Source organism: Colletes latitarsis, chromosome 4 (assembly GCF_051014445.1).
Source record: "Colletes latitarsis isolate SP2378_abdomen chromosome 4, iyColLati1, whole genome shotgun sequence".
Taxonomy (NCBI): Eukaryota; Metazoa; Arthropoda; class Insecta; order Hymenoptera; family Colletidae; genus Colletes; species Colletes latitarsis.
In genome coordinates this window covers 41,144,868-41,166,780 of record NC_135137.1, presented here as the reverse complement: position 1 = coordinate 41,166,780, position 21,913 = coordinate 41,144,868, and the positions used below count along the sequence as shown (strand labels likewise).

General features: G+C 43.9%; 1 protein-coding gene across 1 annotated transcript in view; it reads right to left on the bottom strand.

Annotated features, from left to right (window-relative positions):
* Positions 1 to 20,855, bottom strand: part of LOC143340928 (CD151 antigen) — a 75,954-nt gene extending 55,099 nt beyond the window's left edge. The window contains exon 1 of the mRNA XM_076763363.1: positions 20,527 to 20,855. The gene's annotated coding sequence lies outside the window, so the exon portion shown is untranslated. The remainder of the gene's footprint in view (positions 1 to 20,526) is intronic.
* Between the last annotated feature and the right edge of the window lie 1,058 nt (positions 20,856 to 21,913).

The window sequence follows — 21,913 nt, the reverse complement described above, 5'->3', positions numbered from 1 at the left end:
GTAGGAAAGTAGTTAACGGCAAACAGCGCTGTAAGTCAAGGAGAAGATGAACGTAGCCAATACGATCCGAAACTGCAATAACGATAAACCATCGTGAACTATCCAAAAGTGTCCATAAATCTCACGGTTAATTATCGCGCCATCTTAAGGTAGCAACATTTTTCAACCTTCGAACGAATCGCCCCGAGAAATTCCCACAGATTCTACGATCCTAGACAATATCCAATCTTAAACCGGAGCTATGTTCCTTTTACGACTCGAGAAGATTCGTTTTTATGGATGCGTGGCGCGTGGGAATCGTTTCGAATATTTTTATTAAAGCATTTTTAATTTAAGTATAGATTTTAAGACTGTGAAAAAGGCGTGTACCAAGAAAGAGAGGATAAAGGATATTCCAAATAAACTCTGCTCCTACAAGTTGGGATTTTGCCCGTATCAGGGTGATTCGAAAATAGACTTGCAGACGGCCATTGCTCGTTGGTAGTCTCTCCGCGGAATGGCAACGCGGACGATAAGCGATCCTTAATCGCGAATCGTCGCCTGGTTTCGTGAACAGGCCTCGAGCTATAATACAAACGACGCTCGGAGTAGCGTAAACTCAGCGCTGGGCGCGGCGTGTAAACGCGATCAGATTTACGAGCGCGGCATTTACCGCGATAAGCCACGACCCGCTAATGCGAACCGTCTGCAACGGGGATTGAACGTTAAACACGCCACCGCAAACTTTTCCATGGGGTTTGACCGCCATTGGGATTTCCATGCGGCCGACAACCTGTAAACGCCCGCGAAAACTTACGCTGTTCCCTCGTCTCGATCCATTCTACGAATTTACGACCAAAGTATTGGATTTTCTATATTTATCGTTTCTTAATATAAACAGATCGTAATCTCATCTCAAATAAATCTGAAGATCGTAAAATCTAGCAGCATCGAATCTGATAAAAATTGAAGGAGTCAGATGGACCAAAGATGCATTAAAATTAAGACGAGTCGAGTTCTGATTTGATTGGATCCAGTTAGCTCCAAAAGGACATTAAGATTGGTTGCCCTTGATTTAAAGAAAAAGTACCAATTTTGTCGCGAGGCATCGAAGCGTTAGATACTTTTGCAAAGAGACGTTTTCATATTCCAGCGACACCTCGAAGCCTCCTACGTGCTCAATTTTCGCGTCGTTCGCGGTAAAGAAGAAACGGGAAACAGAAAACGACTCTCGTGGGTCAGTTCGGTCGCGTTACACGCTCGCGCGATTCCTGAGTTTGCAATATTAAAGCGAGCTCCTCCGAAAAGCGCAACGGCAATAAAATTGTAACCCTTCGGGAGTAAATAAACAGGGAGGGAGACAAGTTTCGCGCTGATAAAGGAATTTTTTAGTTTTGTCGTCGCGACGCCAAGTGCCCCCAACCGCGTGATTCGATTCGAGCGAACGACGAATTGAAATTCCTCGAGGTACACCCGCCCGTTTTGCCTTTAACGACGACCTTTTGTCCAGGCTTTCCCGACTCCGTAGCGCGCAACTTTCGACGCGACGAAGGCTCCGGATCGAACGTTAGAAAAGAGCGCACGCGAGCTTGTTGGACAAATGCAAACAGGAAAAACGAAGTGGCCCCCGTGGCGGATAGAAGCGCACGGAAATAAAAACAAAAGGTACGCCAGAGACGGTGAAATTTTTCCCCCCGATGTTGTAAAGCTCATCAAAAGCGTCTCTCTTGCATTAGCCGACAGTATCCGTGTGCTTTGGATCAAAGGCAAAAGGAATCCAATTCGCTCGACTTGAAAGCGCGCAAACCTACATATTTATCGACGCTCGCAAGAAATTCCTTTTGCATTATTTGGATACTTTATGCTTCGCGTTATCCCTTAGTGGATTCCTGCTTCTTAAACGTCTCAATTTTGTAGCATTCTTCCCCGTAAAAAATTCATCCGTTAAACAAAGTACTCTGGTTCGAATGGAATAGTGTATGCGCAAGATATCCAAATGGTTGATGACTTTAGTTAAGTTGAGTTAATTATGACACAGCAATCGGTCGTTTCATAATCGAAACAATTCGTCTCCCGAGGGGAAGCGTTTGCGTGAAATGCTGTGATACATTAGATTCGAATAATTATTTGAGGTTCGCCGGGTTAATTATTAAACAACCACCGTCGAGTGTTAATTAGTGGTTTATTTGCGCGACAAAATATTCGCTTACAAACGGTATGAATATTTATAAATTAAAATATAATATCGACGGCAATATCGGACGATAAACTTGCCCCTCGACGGTGGTATTAATTAATCAAACCGTTCGCCGCGGTTTATCGGCGGAACAACCAATTAAACAACATTTTATCGGTTTTACGATTCGTACTGTACGCGCCTCGCCGAGAAACCGTAGATTCGCCCATCGCGGAAAACTCGCCTTCGACTCTGTTTCGCAGCTAGTTCTTTGAGAAACTGCCTAATAAAACAGAACCGGCGCCAGAAGGAACGTGCAACTACGAACGAAACAACGGTGTCGTTTCTTCGTAGATTACAGCCAAAGAAAAGGAAATTAAACTCACCCACGGCTCTCTATTCCTATATATTTCAAAGAAGAACCGGCTCCGTCGACGTCGTTAATTTAAACGTTCGTATTCTCGTAGATCCATGAAGTTTCCCAATTTAGTTGCGCGATTTCGAGCCCGCCCCGGCGAAACATTGTTGCTAACGCTGCTCGAAGCAATTGTGGACCACCTACTCAAACGCTATAGTCCATCTGACTCGAACTTGTTCCGCCACGGAGGCAACATTTCACTCGGATGACGGATAAGAGACAAACATTTTATTCGTCCGGGATTTAAGGCTTTCGCGATCGGAATAAATGTTTCCCAAACTTTACAGTTGGCTGTCACAGCTATTCCAACATCGAAAGAATTCTCTGAATTATACACCACGTTCGAATGCTTAGACCGAGGGCAGAATAATTTGAGAAACATTGATGTAGACTCGAATTATTTCGAGCAGCGTAATTAACGAAGAAAAAAACCCGTCTCTTGACCTCTTGAACGTCTAAAATTTCATTAATTAGATCGAGGCGCGTTTCCTGTAGCTCCTCCTACGACAACTATTGCCGTTTCGATAGGAGAACCTTCTTTAGAACGATAATATCGCTTCAAGCTGCGCCACGAGCAATCTCATCGATGTCGATGGTTTCCACGGTAAATCCACCGTACAAACAGTACACGTTCCTTTGACGATGGAGCTGCCTACGAGAATATTTCCGTTCCCTCGCGATCGCTGGGAGGAAATGATCCAAAAGAACCTGAACTTTCAAAGGTTTTAATTCCCCTGTCAGTCACGTCAAACTTATCTCGCTGATGAAGAGCGATGGTCATTTTTGTCTGGTTGTATTCAATTTAATAAAGCATTAAAAAACGTCCCACAGAAAAGTTGTGAAAATTCCTAAATGAAAATATACGTTTCCATTTGAAAAATTGACCTCTGAAGGACCTTGAGAACGCTTGAATAAAAAATAGAGTGGTTGTGTCTCACCCTGGAGACCGAAGAACTTTTCCATCGAACCACACAGGCAGGCTCGTAACAGCATTTCGTTGTACGTCGCCTCTTTGCATAGTTCGCGGAATAAAGACGATAAATAAGATAAATAAAATATTTCTCAAGTTCTCGGGAAGTATTGATTAAGAAAAGGCTTGAGGCGACAGGTCGATATCCCGCGGTCTTCGCGTCCCCGTGGCTAGGAGTCGTAGAGCCATCGGTTAAAAGCCTTAGAAACGCCGGTAGAGCAAACACAACCATACGGCATCGTCAAAAATAAGCGTCGCGAGAAAAATTGGAAACGGTCCACGAAAGTTTTCCTTCGAACGATCGTCGGTGCTCGCCAGGAGTTGGGTTTTGTTCAGGAATAACGAATAAAAATTGTTAAAAGTCCGATACAAGCGTAACACGAAACGCCAACTGTTTAAAATTCGGATCGTAGACGACGATCGCGCTTCTCTGTCGGTTCGTTAACGCGTCCACTGTCTGACCTCTCGGCGACGTATCTATTAATACGGTACTGTGGTCCGTATACGGGGCATGGACAGTGGACGTGCTAATTGCGAACGATACTCGGGTTTAATAAACGCTGCAAGTTCGCGGGGAGCCGCGGGTTCGCCATCGGTTCGTACATGATAATAGCAAAGGCAATAATAGTCTGCACCGGAAGTAGAGACAGAAGATATACGTATATGAAGATCAATACGCATGCATATGTATAGAGGTTGTGGAATAGAGTGCGAAAGGAAAGCTTTCGTTTGTTTGCTCGGCTAGAAAATGTACAATCATCCTAAATATGGGATAGCGAACTGAACGACGTGTTAAGTACAGCGAAGAAGGGTGGAGGATCGCGGGTAGCTCGCCCGAAGGGGGTGTAAATTTCGAATATAAATATAAACTACCCCCGATCGCAAAACTTCCGGGCTTCCAGTGTTATCCAGCGGTTGATTGACAATTGTTCGGGGGGCTGTTGGATCCCAGCCAAACGCTTTCGTCCTTTCGCGGAGCGTAAATTGCAGTCGTCGAACCAAAATCCCGCAAGTTTGACGATCAGGGTAACAAGACTGCATGTTCGTCCGGAAGTGCGACAAGATAGCATCAATTCCGAGACCGGGGATCCCCTTGCACCGCGCAAACTAAGTCAATTTTGAAAACTGGCGCTATACAACCGGCGTCCGACAATGCCAGTGGACACCCGAGCGCAATTTCGGCGACCAACGGCAGGGAGATAACTACGTTACACGGGGTTTCCGGGCGTCGCCCCTTCCCACCCCCAAACGAAGGAAATTTCAGCAAGGTAACGCAAGCGGTCTCCGGGGTGCAATCCACTTACATAGCTAATACCCGGTGCCGTCAACTGAACGTCGACAGGAAGGATTCTATTAACGAACGCTGCACTGTCTTATCAGCTACAACCCCCTGCCAAGAACACTCGCATCGAAAGTCTGGGAAAACTTCGTACCATAAGCGTTCCTTGCTCCGACTCGTTACGAACTGCTTCATCGAACCTACAACTCCCAACATGCCCTTGCGCGTGACGCGCCACGTGTCTCGACTTTGGGATCCACAGATCGATGCTTACGAGCAACGTCGACCTAAACCCTACCGTTGCAACCTCGACCGAGGCTCAAAAAAGCTCCAAATTGCACAAAAGTTGGGATCGAAACTGTTAAGAATAATCTAAAGGTCGAACTATATCGGTTTAAACTTCTTGCACGAGACTTCGTATTAAGTTCTGAATTTATACAGTGCAAAGATAATATCACGAGACCATTAATGCTCGCGTCTTCGCGTTCGAATAATAACCCGTTTAATTTTGTCCTTTTGGACCCGTCGATTATGTAAATAAAAATGTACTGGAATAATCTATAACTCTCACAGTAGTTATATCGTTGCCTTATCGAGGCCTCGACGATACTCGATCTTCAAATTAACATGCGAACAAGTACATCCTGCGAGTACCAACGACAACTTATTTGCATACTTGTTCGATACTCGAGCGCTATGCTCGACAATTTTTACATATTAGTATTAATAATCGCCTCTTTAGATTCGTCTCCATATCGATAACTGTGAATCATCCGGGTGCAACGACCTTGATGGAGCAAACTAGACGCTTTGGAATAAAAGATCGAAAGACGGGGAGCAGGAAACCGAATCTACTTTTCGGGGAATCCTTGTTCGCACCTTTTCTTTGGCGATTTTCGACATCGACAAGGTGGCCAATTATCGCAGATTGCATGACGGATCCGCGAGCGAGACGACGGTTAACGGCGCTTCAATTGGCCTAATCGCAGTCACTTTGCTGGGCAAGTCCCCGCCGGGCACCGACGTTCACGACCCGTTTATTAAATAAGAGCAAAGGCCACGGACCATTTGCAAAGTGGGACGAACGGATTAGATTTCCTGTTGCAATTCTACGCGCACACGTCCGCCTCCAACGACGGACAATGAATGCACCGATGGAAATCGTTCCACTGACCATTTGCGAACCGGGGAGCCGTTCTCGCTGGGCGTGAGATCGCTCGACGTCCAAAGAAATTGTTAACAACAATAATCATCGTCCCTGGGATCGTCCCCGATGAAATACCAACTCTCCCATGACACGGTAATTTACGGCTAATTTAGGGGTCCACGAATTAACGCGCTCAAATTGCGGTCAGAGCAAAAAAGAAATTGACCGAGAATTAATTTTGTTAGCATCTCGGGGAAAACTCCCGATGAACAAGACGTATTTTTTACTTCGCCGTAAAGATAATTTAAAAACAATTTAGTGCCCGGTGGAATAAATTGATCCCGCGGCAGAGAGCAGAGTTATTTCAATCGAACCAGCCCCTCTGGAGTTCGCGGCTCGTCGCCGTGGAAGCCATTGCTGTGATTTACCGTTTATTACAGGGTCGCGACAGCTTATTCAAAGACCTACCCGAACGAAGAGCCCCGGAGTTTGCCTTGGAGCCCGCTCCTCCTCCGCAAAAGACTCCGGGAGTTTGCTGTTTTCATTATCAACATCGCGTACCGCTTAGGTAAACCGAACTCGACGGGACTCGAAACGAATTTCCTGCGGCGTAACCGGCTCTCTCTGTTCGACAAATTTTTCAACCCGGCAGGATCTTGTATCTCGAGGCGAGAGACACCGTGATTCTCGGGGAGAAGCGGCGAAGGCCAATTGGAAGCCGTTTTCTACTCGTCCTGGAAGTCACGAGAACGAACGGTGACTAATAATACGTCGTGAGTCACGACGTGAACCGTGACATAACCTCGAATATCCTAGTCCTCGAGGTCTCCCTATCCTCGTCGAACCGGCGGGCCCTTTTCCTTCTCCCTTTCCAGCGTTCACCTACGCGATTTCTCGTCGACTCGCGGAACGGCTCGTAAAATATTAGTCCCGGTACGGCTCTGCCTCTGCCCGACAACAAATAATCAGTCGTCGTTTCGCCTCTATCGACCGCGTAGGCGGAAGCGTCTTGTTATCTTTCCTTCGGATCGAACGAATCGATCGATCGGTCGTCTCTTTGTTTTTCTCGATCCGGGAGTCGTACATCTTGGGCGAAATTGTTTTCGAAGGGGAATCGAAACGGTAGAAACGGAGTGCTGAACCTAGCAGCCACCGACGAGATCCCACCCCCGCGTAATTTGTGGCAAAACGCTCGAGAGACAAAATCATTTCCATTAGATTGGTGTATACGAAACGTCGGAGTTAAAAAGCTCCTCGACATCTAAACACGCAGTTCTTTTATCGTATAAAATATATTTTCGCGATTTAAGATTGTTCTTCCAGCCGATGTTGGTTTTCTGAGAAAGCAACGAGGTATCGTCGAAGGATTAAATCCTCGCGGAGCGTTTGCTCGCGTGTACGGCAGTTTGCAAGAGTTTGGGGGAAAGGTACGTGGCTCCTGGAGAGATCTCGATCGCGACAGGCCAAAGTAAACGAGGCTAATTAGGATTTAACGTATGCAGCGCGTAGCTAATGAAGCCAACGACCGAGCTAACGTCTATAAACGGGAACCGGGTAAAGCTAAGCTCGGTTTTCTCTTCGCGCCGAAGACGGGAAACGGTTCCCCGCTGAGCGTCTTGACGAATCCTAGCGACGACGACGGTGCAAGAACAACCGTCGCGACGACCCGGGGATCGCTGAATGGAAGTGTGGACTCGATGATAAAAATCGCCTCGACTCGTACGTGATTCGGCCTTTTAACGAGCTACTTTCACGGCTGCTCTCTGCTCTCACGAGCTGCTCCTCGTTCGACACATTGTGCAACTGGATCACTCTGTACAACACGCGACTATCGCAACGAACGATCGATTCCATTATTGGGAGATGTAATTTCTAGTAAAGGGTGCTTTCTCGTATTCTTTTATTTTTTATATTTAGACAGAGAAACCACCCTTTAAAATCTATAACAAGAGACACAGAATGCTCTTGAAGGTTCATGTATTTTATAATGCCAGCAACACGGACGCTAGTTGACCTTGTTTCCGAGACACAGTCGTCTTTGTGTTCCCATAATTTTCCCATGCAAACTGGAGATAAAGTAACCGGGTTCCGCGAACCTATGATATGCACCATCAACGCTATGTATATACTATCGACATCTTGCGATGAAAATCGAAGCAAGAGAGCGAATTTGATTTCCTAAAGGGTGAATTTGGAGTACAAGACCCGTTGATGCGATTGTATTCGATTCCAAAGTGCTCGTTTGAAGCAAGTTTGTTAAAAAGGGATTACTTACGCCAAGACGAAGCACAAAAACGACTGTAACGCGAAAACGAGGTCAGACGAGACCCGCACGTTTGCAGGAACTTTTTATCAATTCGATGTATTGAATTCGTCCCTGAAGTAACGAAATACTTTATGCTATACTGTCATGTATATACGTATAGTTAGCTTTCAGTTGTATTTTTCTTTTAGAAATCGTAAACGTATTTGCGCAATCCTAATAGATTTTTATTCGGAACTTCTTTTTAGGGAAATCGTGTGTTACCCTGCATATATACATATGTATGCCTTTTGTAAACTTTTGGACACCTAGGACAGCTGTAAAACTCATTCTCGAATTTTCCGTAATTTGTAAGATTAAGTTTCCAAGACGGAAGTTCGATAGAAGCGACCCGCCAACTCGGCAAACGTCACTCTATTTAATCTGCAACTTTAGAAATCTGACTCTCGCGCGATATTTCAAGAAGCAAAGGCAAAGATCGCCAAGTTTCCGAGCGACCCTAAAGGGATTTCCCTTAAGACTCCAAGGACGTAACAGGTAATTCTTTTTCGTCCTGGGCCACGCTGAAAAAGGATCGAAAATTCACCGATGCGATAGGGAATCGGAGAGATTTTATTCGCGGAACGAGGAATACGAATTTTGGATTCCCTCGACCCTTTCTTGGAAAATTAAAGAATTTACGAATACGATAATATAGTTTGCGAACGAATCTAAAATTTTTATTCGCTATTACAATCTGCCTAACTCCGGTGCAAGGCTTTCCCCGAGAAACATGAACGCTGGAGAGAAATTTTATGGTAATTAACGAGTGTCGTATTCCTTGTTTTCTACGCTCGGTGGCGGCCAGTTTCCAGCGCGATCCTCTCTCATTGTTTCATCGAGAACCTTCTATTTTTCGAATTTAGTTGAATTTTCAGTCGTGTCTCGTTGCTGCGCCTCTCGAATCGTCCTCTCACGGTTATTCTACTCGTTGGTGTTCCCTTGTCCGTTTACCTGCAGATTATGGGACCCGGTGCGAGCCACCTCGAGCACGTAATTCTCTGTCCTTTCAGAGAAATCTCAGCAGGTTTTATTTCCAGAGCAGGTACAAATGCCCAAGCCGCGCATAGTTTCTGCGAGGGAATTGCAAACTGGGCACTCTAGCCCTCCAAGGATTCCCTTGCGAAAGTATCGTTTTCGCGCTACCGAAGTCCCCATAAATAATATCGATACTTCCGTGCAAACTGCAGGTGCTGTCCCTGTCCCTAGGACCCTCCCCTCGACTTCGGAATCTTTTAACACTGCCGGAAACACGACTCGTAAAACGATTTGCCAAACTGTGCCAAACCTTGCATTTTTATTTAAAATTATCAATGGTCGCGTTACGTGCTTTCTTTTACTGAAATTTAATATTAATTAAATAAAAAAATACGTGCAAGCTCGAATACGAATCACAAAGAAAAATAATCTCTGCTCGAATATAACGACGCAAATTAAATTATTTATACCTGCAGATATCAACTAATTAATTAATTCGATGGTGGTCCTGTAGCAAAGTTCGTTCGACATCAAACGGATCCCGTCGAATGTTTATTTATGAAATTAAAATAAGTCCGCCCGAGCGAAAAAGTTCGAGCAATTAGAATAAGCGTTCCCCGGCGCAGAAGCGTGTACCAATGCCGAGTTTGAGGAAGAGACAGCAATCAGGACATAGAACTTAATTAATTAAATAGTTTTGGAATCTGCCGGCCGTTCGTTAATAATTTTGAATAAAAGTATTGAGTCGACGTCTGCGCCCAGTGCTTTAAAAAGTTTTAAATTAAATTTCTCCGGACCTTAATTATAAATTATCGATTATGGAAAACTGGAGCCCCGGAAAATTTTGATCAAATAGGAATAACTATTGAACACTTCACTCACCATACTCTCGCGAAGATATAATGGGAAATACAAATGCTTTGACAGTGGGGATGGCTTCGAGTCCTTTCGAGGGGGAAAAATTGAGTCATTTAGCGAGGGAATACTGCAAGTGGAGGCGAATTCGCCCATATCAGTGCCGATAGAAGAATTTTTAGACCGAACTGGGACAGCTGGCGCCTTTGCAGTCGTGTATCCAAGGGACGTTGCGATTAATGCCTCGTGGACAGGTCGAGATATCGTTGCAACGACGGAGGAAGACAAAGGGAAGCACGCGCGGCGGGTACACGTGTTCCCACATTCACACGCGACCGGATTTGGCTACGTAACTATTACGATGCGACGTATAGCTGCATCTCTGACGAGAATGCGATCGCGCGAGCGGAAAACGCGGCCGAACGCAGAATCGGAAATTTTCACAACGAGAGTAACTGCCTACTGTACGTTTCGTTCCTCGGAAATCGCTATGGAAACTGGCATTCAGGGACATTTCTGGCGGGGGTGCAAACCCCAGGGGTACACCTTTTATTATACAAGTAAATATTACCAACTTTCGACGCGAGCGCTGCTATTGCAATTATTAAAGATGATTCTTTTACCAAACTGTTAACAAATTTCTACCATTTCTGTGTCACGTTACGTAAGTCTGTCGAATCGTAATGAATATTTATAGAGATCGAAGCGGGTTTTACGACGTCCACAAACCGGCAGAGATGAATTTTCGTTTCGCACGTGTCGAGCAAAAAATTTCCAAGCAAAAGACAGAGGACCGTGAGAAGCGAGCGTAGAATTTGAAATGGAACGGTTCGGATGGATCGGTCCCAGCTTCATCAGCACCTTGAAAGGTGCAAAGGCACGCGCCCACGCACGTGCTGTGCCTACCAGCTACAGGATCATCGATTCCAGTCCACCGAATTTTTCGGTCACTTTACTCGCGATGAAAGACGACGAGAAGAATATCCAGCGCGCCTTCCGGCACAAAGGATCGCTCGGGAATTCGACGTCCTCGATGTTTTCGAAACCGAACACGCGTCGCGATCGATGACCGAATACTTTTAACGGGCTCGTATCGGCGACTAATTGCGTCATGTTCGATATCGCGCCCCGCCAATCTCGTTACAATCACTTATCCCGCTACGCTGGACCTTTCATTCTCCGTTCGCTGTTTCTCAGACGATCGATTTACAAAGAGATTTTTAAATTCCTCCTCGCGCGATATGATTTTAATGCAACTATCAAAAATGTCGTTCCTCCCTGCTATTTCCATCGATCCACGATGTTTCGTTTCAATCTGTCATCGTGCGTACGGCGATACGTTAAATAATAATCAGCGTGCCGGTGTATTTATCGTCCAAAACACTGTGCGTGGAATGGATTAACGGCTGATCGCGGATTTGCGCCGCGCAAAAGTGGGATAGAGCTAGTAGCTCGTTAAATAATTATTTTTAGAGTAACGATAAGCGTCGACCGGTTGCGAGAGCTGCGGATCGGTATTTTGCACCGCTCGTCGATGTCACATCTATCAAGCGAATCAATTACAACGGCGTTCCTTGTTTCCTCATGAATGAGAGCGTGGCCTTTACTTTCGTTTAACGTGCCCACGCACCGCCGTGCCTTCCCCACCGTCCCTCTGAATTATTCAAGGAAATTATGAACTTTTTGGGTCTGGAAACACGAATTTTTAGAGTAAATAGGAGCTTATGACCACACTCGAAATATGAATTGGAAACGCTTGGTAGTAGACTAAATTGCAAATTAATAAATCAGAAAATTCTGTTATTCTAATTCTGTTTAAAGAATCGCATTCTTCGCGATGCAAATGCTTAGATCGCATTGTTACGACTACCAACGCGTTTCGTAATATCGTTGATTTCTCCCGTGATTATTTCCCCTGCACTTAAACGCTCCGTAATCTCCGCGATACGTAATTCATAACTTGTTTTCTTTACGTAACGCGTGTTTCATTTTCTCTCCGCGCTAGCCGTTTCGTTCTCTATTTTATTGTATTCGCGTCTTTTGTCCCGCAATCGTTCCGACACTCGGTGTGCCCGTCGAACAAATGAAATTAAACGAGCGATGAAAAGACTTCCCGGCCTCTTCGCGACGTCACCCGTCTCTTCGCGCAACTTCGAACGGCACGTTTGGTAAACTTATTTCGTCGATCGGGGCGTTTTTACAGTGGGGGACTCCAAACTTAGCGTAATCAACTAACCCCCTTCAGTTTAAATTAATTGTTTGCCCGAAGGAAGTCTCGAAAGTTTACCTTGAGCAGTGACTCTCAAACGAAGAATGTGGGAACGTAGAAACACGTCTGTGACTAAAGCAACTTGGAAATATCCACGTTAGTAAGCCTTGCAAGGTCGCGTTGTGAAAGAATTTCGTTGATAAAGCGATAAATTTTCTACTATTGATTCGATATCAATATACAGGGTGTTCGGCCACCTCTGGGAAAAATTTTAATTAAAAAAATCAAGAATACCAATTCGTTGATGGAGGCTTCGTTAAAAAGTTATTAACAATTAAATTCAAAAATTTCAAATCGTTCTGGAAAAATTATTTTCGGTTGCGGGGGTCAATTACAATCATTTTTGGTCAACAGACATACCCCCGAAATCCTACTCAGTTTCGAGAAAAAAATTCAGTACAGGCGGAACTTTAATAACTTCTTAACGAAGCCACCATCAACAAATTGGTATTCTTGATTCTCGTCTTATTTTGACCTCTAGTAGCCCTAAAATTTTTCCCAGGGGTGGCCAAACACCCTGTATAAAACGGTTTCGGTTCGAGTAACGGGGAACAGATCGACGGCCGTTCGATAGGAGTTCGCATTTTGCTCGGAGAATGGAAAAAGCGGAGTAATCAGAGTATGAAGGTACGGAGATAGTGGAATGTTAGGTAGGCGGACAAGCATAAATACGCGCGAGATGGCCGATTCCGGAGATGCGGTACGATCAGCGAGAGTAAAACCCCCGGTGAAACGTTTCGTCGACGTTCAGACTCTTCGAAATAACATATTTATCTCGCTACGTCCTCCGAATTTCCGTCGAACGATCCACGGACCGAGGAGGAGCGAGCGTTTCGACGACTTTGCCGAATAAAAAGTCGATCGAGAAGGTTTCGACGGAGCGGATTTTATTTTTCCCCGTGTGCAACGAAGCCCCGACGATTTCTGCGTGCCGAATCCCGAATCCTCGGCTTCTGGGCTGCCTCGAAAAGGAGCGTTTTAATTGGCGGCATAGGTAGAGGGAACTGGTCCGCTCCGTTCGTGCGGCAAATTTGCATTCAGGGAAAAGGCGAGAGTAGCGGTTTAAGGGAGGCGAAACAGAGACGGACGTAGAGTAAAGGAAATAGCGAGCACGATCGTCGCTTTTTAAGGCAACGGTCTCTCGCGAATCGGCAAAGATTTAAGGCGAAACGTCTCGCGATCACGCTCAGTATAGAGACTTATTAGCGTAATTAACGGGACGACGGCCGAGACATTCGTTCGGCTCGTCACACGGTTCGCTTGATATTCGCGAAATGGCAGGCTTAATGGTGCATGAACGTCAGCGTAATTGAATTAATCGATACTCGTTGGATGGGGAGAACCGCAGGTTTATTAACAAAAATTAATATCGATTCTCACGGGGTACGGGCCAGCAAGCGTATATACATTCTAGCTATCGAGACGATATCATCGACGATATCCCGGTTTAATGAATTTTCCCTATCCAAAGCAAAATTAACCGCGCTACCTCTACGATCGACGGAATACGCCGCGAAACCGCATCCCGAGATTCGCATTTCAGCGTAACCGATCCATAGATCCTCCAAGAGTGACTCAAAATTAGGCAGAAACCATTTCGTAGCCATTAATAACTCTTCTTCTCTTCGTCTTAATATTGTTTCTGTATTTGTCTTCGATCTTCTATCGTGCAAACAATGACAGACTGTCGATCGTAGAATACAGAACGTTGGAATTAATAGTTTGAGAGTTTGGTTGGGCGATGCAGTCGGATCGACGCACGCCGGAGCGGATACGAAATTTATACGCGACGGATACGAAAGAGAAACGTCCGTCTGGCGATGGGTTTCGCGAGCTGCAAATCATTCTCGGTTCGTGGACAATCGAACACCGTCCCAGGTCGTCGAAGCGCGAAAACGCGTGGCTTCGCGCGTGCACGTGCTCGAGCATCGACCTACGCTCCGACCCGTTTTAGCGTCAAGCTATCACGACCGCGTTTATTGCACGCGATAATTTTTCATTATCTCTCGCGTGACTGCTTCACACGACTGTTATGACCTCGTGCCCAAAAGACACAAGTACGCGAGCTTCCTTAGGTGGCCAGTTATCGGCGTTTACCACAATTTTAACAACCGGTAGCCTTTATCCGCGATAAAACGTGCGTTCTCTCTTTAGAAAACTCAGAAGAGGAAATATACAAGTTCTATCGATATTTAATTACGCAAACTAATCTCTATCTGGAATCTTTTCTTAGTACAGTCAGTTCGTAGTACTGTACTTCCATGGACCAAAGTGTTTTGGTTTTACTTTGAAGGCAAGAGTTATGCGTACCTTCCTCTAAAATAGTGTTATGAAACTTAAAAGAAAAGACTAATTGTAAAGTGACCTAAAAGTAAGATAATACTTTTCTCCCGAAAAGAGACGTTCCGGTTTTGATTAAAACAGCAATCGCGCCAGGACTTTAATCGAACGTTTCGCGCGACCGTAAGCAACAGGTAAAAAACGCGTTTCGACGATGCTCGGCGTTCCCAAACGGTTCGCGCCTTCGCGAGGTCGACGTGTTTATTGACCCTTGAATTTCGAAAACGAGCCACGACCATCGGGGGTACCATTTTCGCTCGGTCATCTTCGGGGACGCGAACAATAGGCCATTTAGTCGCGCGTTCGGACACGAAGAATAAAATTGCTAGACGTCAACCCCTCTTGACATTGTAATTGCTATTTTTATTTACGACCGTCGTTTCTATAGAACTCCATGCTGAAAGACTCTCTGACAGGTATTGCACGGGCCCCAGGAGACGGCGATGCTTCAAAGAATTAGATTACGTGTTAATTAGTATCGCATCCGCCCCAGGGAAGCAACCTGTTACATTTTTAATCTCGTCGGAAGAAGAGAATATTTTGTAGTAATCGAACTGAGATTTAAGATTCTTACTCTGTACTAAAATGTACAATTAAATTGGTACTCCATATTACTATTATTACAATTTTCCTAACACGCTGATCGCCGATACATCAAACTAGACTTCGTTAATAATATCGTAGCGTGTAATTGAATCGTTACAATAAGATTGTTGCCTTGACTACACTTCGAATCGCTATTATTATAAGTGTACGGTATAATTCTCCTAATTTAGATTTCTAACACGCTGGTTAGCGATACATCTAACAACTCTAGGCTTCGTTAATCGTTTCGAATCGTTGCAATGAAATTGCTACCTTGACTATGCACCGTATCACTATTATTATAAGTGCACGGTATAATTTTTCTAATCTATATTCTACGTGTAATTGCAAGCACCCCACGTGCGTGTACGGTTCTTCCTGGAACGAGCGCTTCCAAATGCAGAATTAAAACGCCAACGGCGTACGTACACGCGTACGCGTATAGTAAACGATAACGGCGATAACGTAACACTCGACGCTCAAAATGGGAACATCCGTGCGTGTGCTCGCAGAAATCGTTAACCTATATGCATACGTAACGTCGGATCCCTCGTGTGTTCACGCAACGATTCGACTTTGCTTAGAAAACCGCGTACTAGGGGAGCTTGTAAATTTTTAAATAGATACGACAACAAATAAAAATTATTGTCCAGATAGTGCAGGTACATATTTATCTCTCATTTTTAGTTTTTCCTTTATCGAAACACTCCCTTTTGCATTTCAGTTCGCGTATCTCACCTAACGCTTCTATTGCTTCGATGACCTGTTTCCAATAGCGATACAAAGGTACTCTAATTGTTAATTTTTCCGTGGTTTCTGACCTCTTGTTACGACATACAGGTAATTTAACTAAAGTATAGGACATGGAAGAGGATTCTGAGACCTTCGAAACGACATATAGATTACGTAAGTGAAATAAATTAGTGTGAGAAGATTGTCTTGCTCGATAAGAGGAAGACTAAACTCCTTTGTGATGGCAAGAGTGATTCAGAGACGAAGATTTATTTGTCGACGCCTCGGTTTATGACGAAGACCTTCTTTAAATGATTAAGTGGGTGCATAGATTTGAGAAATGAAGTGTATCTCGTAATAAAAATTCCGTGAGTGTGAAAGGATCTTATTTTCAAAAAATATCACACAAAAAATACGGTTAATATGAATCGTTCTGCTAACTAGAGAAAACCGATAAAATCCTTGAATCCGGAATGTTTAAAGTTACGTACTCGACTGTTGCTCGAAATCGACGCAATATTCATGGTTTCCGGGTTAAAGGAAATCCTCGACGAGGCACAGGGGTCCTCGAATTTGGAGAACAACGCTTTCAATTAATATTAAATCGAACGCGGAACGATCGTCTTTGATTGTATGTATATTCATCGATTCTTGCCGGCTACTGGCAAACGACGCATACATATTCAAGGTAGGAGACACTTGCGAGTACCGCCTCGGTAATTGGAGAACGTGCTGTAACCTCGAAACGTTGGAGCACTACCTATCGCTGACCGCCAACGACAACCGTGCGCTCTTAATCCTAAATTGAGAGCGCCTACGAGGGATCATGCGACTTCCTTCGCTACGAATTACCTACCAAACCATTCAAACGACCGATCTTTACACGCTACGCTTTCATTTGCCCCCCAAAAGCTGAAAAAATCGATCGATCCAACGTATCATTTGATTAAAGAGGATGCCCAGAATTAGAAACAGCAGTTGTAATTTTGTTGTTTCGTAAAATTTTATCGTATACCAGAAGTAATAGATCAATTACTCCGCAATTAAACGTATAAAACGTATTAACGATGCCATCAAACGAATAGTAGAATTTTACGAGGATGTAAATCTGACTCAGAGCATCGTCGCGGCAGTCCTTCTTTATCCGGCAACATTTTCCCCGGTGATTGTCGTATAAAATCCATTTCTCATCCCCAGTTACTAAAAACTTCAGGAAGGGTTCGTTTTTATTGCGTGGGAGCAAAGATATGCACGATCAAGAAGGTTCCCTTCCACGAGCCAGCGTGGAATTCATACCTCACGAGCTTCGACACCACCCACATTTTTTCCCCGATGCCTATGAATCGTTGACGTCGATATATTTAAAATTTTCGACGTATCCAGAATCGATAAATTTCTTTGATAACGTGCAACAAAATATTCAATACTTTGTACAAGATACTAGAGCAAAAACCTGTAAAACTTTATATTAATCCTTTGTATTAATAAAAGAGCAACAAACAAGTTTCTCCTTTTACTTAAGAAGACAACTTGTAAAAAGTTTCGAAACTATCGCAAATTAAACAGAAGATGAGCGTACGAAACAGAAATATTTCACCACGGATAGATAGCTGTATTTACTTTATCGCGTAGCTCGAGAACGCCATGGTATCGAGTAAAATATTAGCATAGCTTTGTACAATCTGAACGATCGATAAACTGACTTTGCGTTACGCACGAAATGACGATAACGGATTCTTTTCGGTAGGTTATCATAAATGAAGTAGATCGCACCCTCGATTTCAAGCACTTCGATGGAGAAGATAAACACAGATACTAGTTCAAACTCCGATACAAGGTCGCGCTTAGATCCGAGATAGATACTCGAAGAGGTTCTTAACGTTTCTTTTTACTTTTATATGTTGCAACCTTAACCCAGTTACGGATGAAGTTCTTTGGAAAGGATTTAGTAATATTCGTATAAATACGTCTTAAAATACTCCTAAATGAACTGAGAAAATTTGCAACGTGAACCGACATTACTTGGTCAAATATTATTATAACTTGCATATTAATAGAGTGAAAGTCGACTTTCTAAAATGAGTAGAAGCGATAATAAAGAAAACAGTTTGATATTTATCGTCGATTACCTAATTATAACTAACTTTCGCCATGTACGATCTTTCCAGATTATAGCTGATCACGCACGCATAAAAATCATGATCATGAAAAATTGAAACTACGATAAAATTCAAATATCTCCCGATAGATTCTGTATCCACGATGGGCCATCTTCTTACACGGAAGAAATCAAAGCGGAAATATTCATGCGGTCGGTTCTCTTGGACCTCCGGTAAGTTTACTTGAATACGAAAGAAGGGAGAGAGGGTACTTGCGTTAAATCTTTCAACGGCGGTACTTTTAGTAACGAGAAAACTACTTCAACCTTGGCTTCGCGCGCGATTCACTTAACTCCGCGTCACGAAACCACAACTATCCGTCTGGAATTCAAACTACCTTAGACGCCTGGATAGATGACCGAAGGAAGCCTAACGGAGAAAACGAGCCTAAGGTTTGCGTTTGAAAAATACGAAGCCCGACAAATTCTCCGCGGTGCAAAAGAAACCAATTTTTCCATTGTTCTTTACACGTTTAGATTCCAAACGCTTCGTTTTAGAGTCGAACATAAATATTGCACGAATGCGCCAAGGAATTCTCTATTACAGAACTTAATATCGATAAACAATTGAATTTATTATTCCACCAAGTTCCTCGTTACTGAGTTCTCCGTACAAAGTCACTTCTGTCGAGTAAACTTTCCGTTTTAAAATTCCCACACGTAAAAATCGAGTGGTGTAATGTTCCCAACGCTAAAACAAAGCATTTATTCAGGAACTTTATACAACATATCTTCCTCCTTTCTCCTGTATTAATTGGTAAAGTTCAAATGTTTTTAAAAGCGTTGTTTAATTTCGATAAAATCGTTTTGAACAGTTTTCAAGCGCTCGTGATCGGATTCTTTCCGGCGATATTTGAAAACGAAATTACTGTTGTCGGAAATAAAACGATATTATATTTATTTAATTCCAAATACACGTTCTCGCGAAAATATACCGAAGCGTTTATTTCCCGTCGATCTTTCACGGTTTGATTTCACGCAAAATTTGCCCAGCTGTAGCTATAAAGCAAGCGCGCAGTCAATTTAACTAAAAGCAGGATTCAGTGGGTTATAGTTGGAACGATATACGTTCACTTGACGAATCAAGGAACAATTTTTAAAGTCGTCGGAGCTATTTACTCCGCTTATTTGGTCGATTTGAACGCAGGCACTATTTCCTGATCGATTGCGTTCCTTCCAGAGACTGAACAGGAACGCTAAATTCGATGCAGGTTCGTAATTCCCTACCGAAATATTCAAACGAGCTATCTAGTATTCAGAAAATTGATATTTCTCGTTTTACACTCCAAGTTTCGATCTTTAAAAAGACCGTAAAAGATTGCTCTTAGACTGTAAGCCAAACTTTAAAGCCCATCTGGAAACGCCATTTTTCAAAATGGGTGGCATAATATCCCAGAGAATTTACACGTCGATTTTTAAATTTGACGCACGTATAAAGTAAATGTCCCTCTATCGAACTGAATAAAAATGAACTAGATATCGACGAAAGTAAGTTTTACTCCTTCTTTCCGACTAAAGGAAACTGTTATTTGACGAGAATCCTCTCTTAAACGATTCGTTCGACGTAGGCTACGGTCAGTCGATAACAGCAACAAGGGAAAAAAATCAAAGAGAATTAACCTGAAATTGTCTGGGAAGTCGATATAGCACGCTCATCTCGAGGGACAACCGCGAGGAGAGCGTACGGTGTCGCACGTCGGATTTCTTGTCGAGTGATCCGTTCGCTCGGGTCCCCTATTGCTCTCTTTTGCACCTCTCTTCCGAGAGATTCTCTCTGTTGCTCCTGTTGTCTCTATCCTACGCCTCCTTCAATAGCCTTTATACGATGGGAACCGGTATGACCGGAAAGAACCAGCGGAATTCTTTCTATGACTGTCAAAACAAGTACGCCGCGCGATTTAACGAACTCGTTATTCGCCGGCTGTAATCGATCACCTGCGATTTATCTGCATTTCGTCGACGGCTCGAACGGTACGCTGGATCCGTGTCCCGATACCGCGGACAAACGAACGAAATCAACGACATTCCTAGCCTCGATCAACATTATTCCCCCAAGTAAAATAATTCGTAAGAATAACTGCATCTCGTCGGGAGAAAAATGTTTCGAAACGTCCCGAAAATGAAGCAGAAAGTTATTCCACGCAAATACGTAAATTACGTTGTAAAACATTCGATAACACATGTCTATCGATACATTTGCATAATCTCTAATTTGACCAGCGTAGTCTTGATATGTCAAAACACGCCATTTTTTTTTTTTCGCTCGTTTTGCGTTAACCTGTTTTCGACAAGATCTAAAACGCACCGACTATTTCTAATAAAGCAAGCGTCGACTTACCAGACAATCCTTGAGACAGACTGCGTGACAGCGCAAAAAATGCGACGCGGAGAAGACACGCCGCAAGTTCGTCGTTTCCCGCGTGTCGCGAATCAACGGGTTGCGTAACGCGGCAACTTGTTCGCGCAACGTGCTCGAATCCTCGGCGAGCACTCGATCGAAACCGCCGGACACTCGACGGGGGACCACTGATTTGTTTACACAATGCGTCACGAACTACTGGGTAAACCAATCCGTTTGTTTGGGCGCGAAGCGTTTCGAAGTACCGCGCGAAGGTTAAGAAACGAAGGAGAGCAACAAGCAAGCACCTTCCACCGCGGCGGCTGGAGCGCGACTGACTCGACGTGCCGGCTCGCCGCTACGCACACGACCTCGAGTTTCAAATTACGCGCCGCTTAACGACACTGCATTCTGCGTCTGTTGCACTAAGCATTGCACAGCCACTTTTCGACTATTCAAATAGCTACGTAAATATTACTATTTAAATATTTTACAAATAAAAAAAATAGTATACGTGAGTAAATTAATTTCAACCTATTTAAATGTAATATCTTAAAAATAACTGCACTGGTGTATCCGGACAAATGCAATTGCGCTTCTTCCAATTTTCAAAAAGGGTACAACCGTATCTTCCAAATGCAGCAATATAAGAAAATGTTTCAAAAGTAAAAGACCCACCAAAATCAGGGTTTCTTTGCTTCGAATACAAATTGCCATGGTTTTTGTACCCGGTGATATTATTTCTCGAGGCAGAAATTGCGGTCGGTTTCTTGACGCGAAAATTTTCAATCGTTACGGCGCTGTTAAATTGCGATACGCGCGATGGTTGTAATTTAATTTGACAGGTGGAAGATCGATGGCACGTGGAAACGGGACACTAAAGGGAGAAGGCCGCTCGCAATAAGACTGACCCACGTAAATTCCATTACGTAGGATCGTCTATTGTTCCCGCGTTAACCGTGTATGTACGTGTAACGAAACAAAGCGACGAAGGGATTAGCAAACACGTGGCAGGGCAGTGAGCAACATAAACAAATGAGTGCTATCAACCCCACGGGACGGTGGTAGACCAACAATGAGCCTTTTCGAATAAAGGCAACGCGCGAGAAAATCAAAGCCTCGTGGGTTTGAATATTAATGGGCGAACGGAAGTAAACCGAGCGACATAAGCGATCGTCCGGATGTGCAGGAATATATTGCGATGGGGTTGACGTGGGGCATTCATCGGGCGGTAAATTTCGGTAATCGCAGAAAAGTTTTTATTACGAAATCCAATTCTCTCATCTCAGGTGTTATATCTGTATTAATCTTCGATAGAACGCGTCGGAAATTATTTACATAGAAACATAACGGTAGTCTTAATTTCGAGTTTTGTTTCGTGGATCGT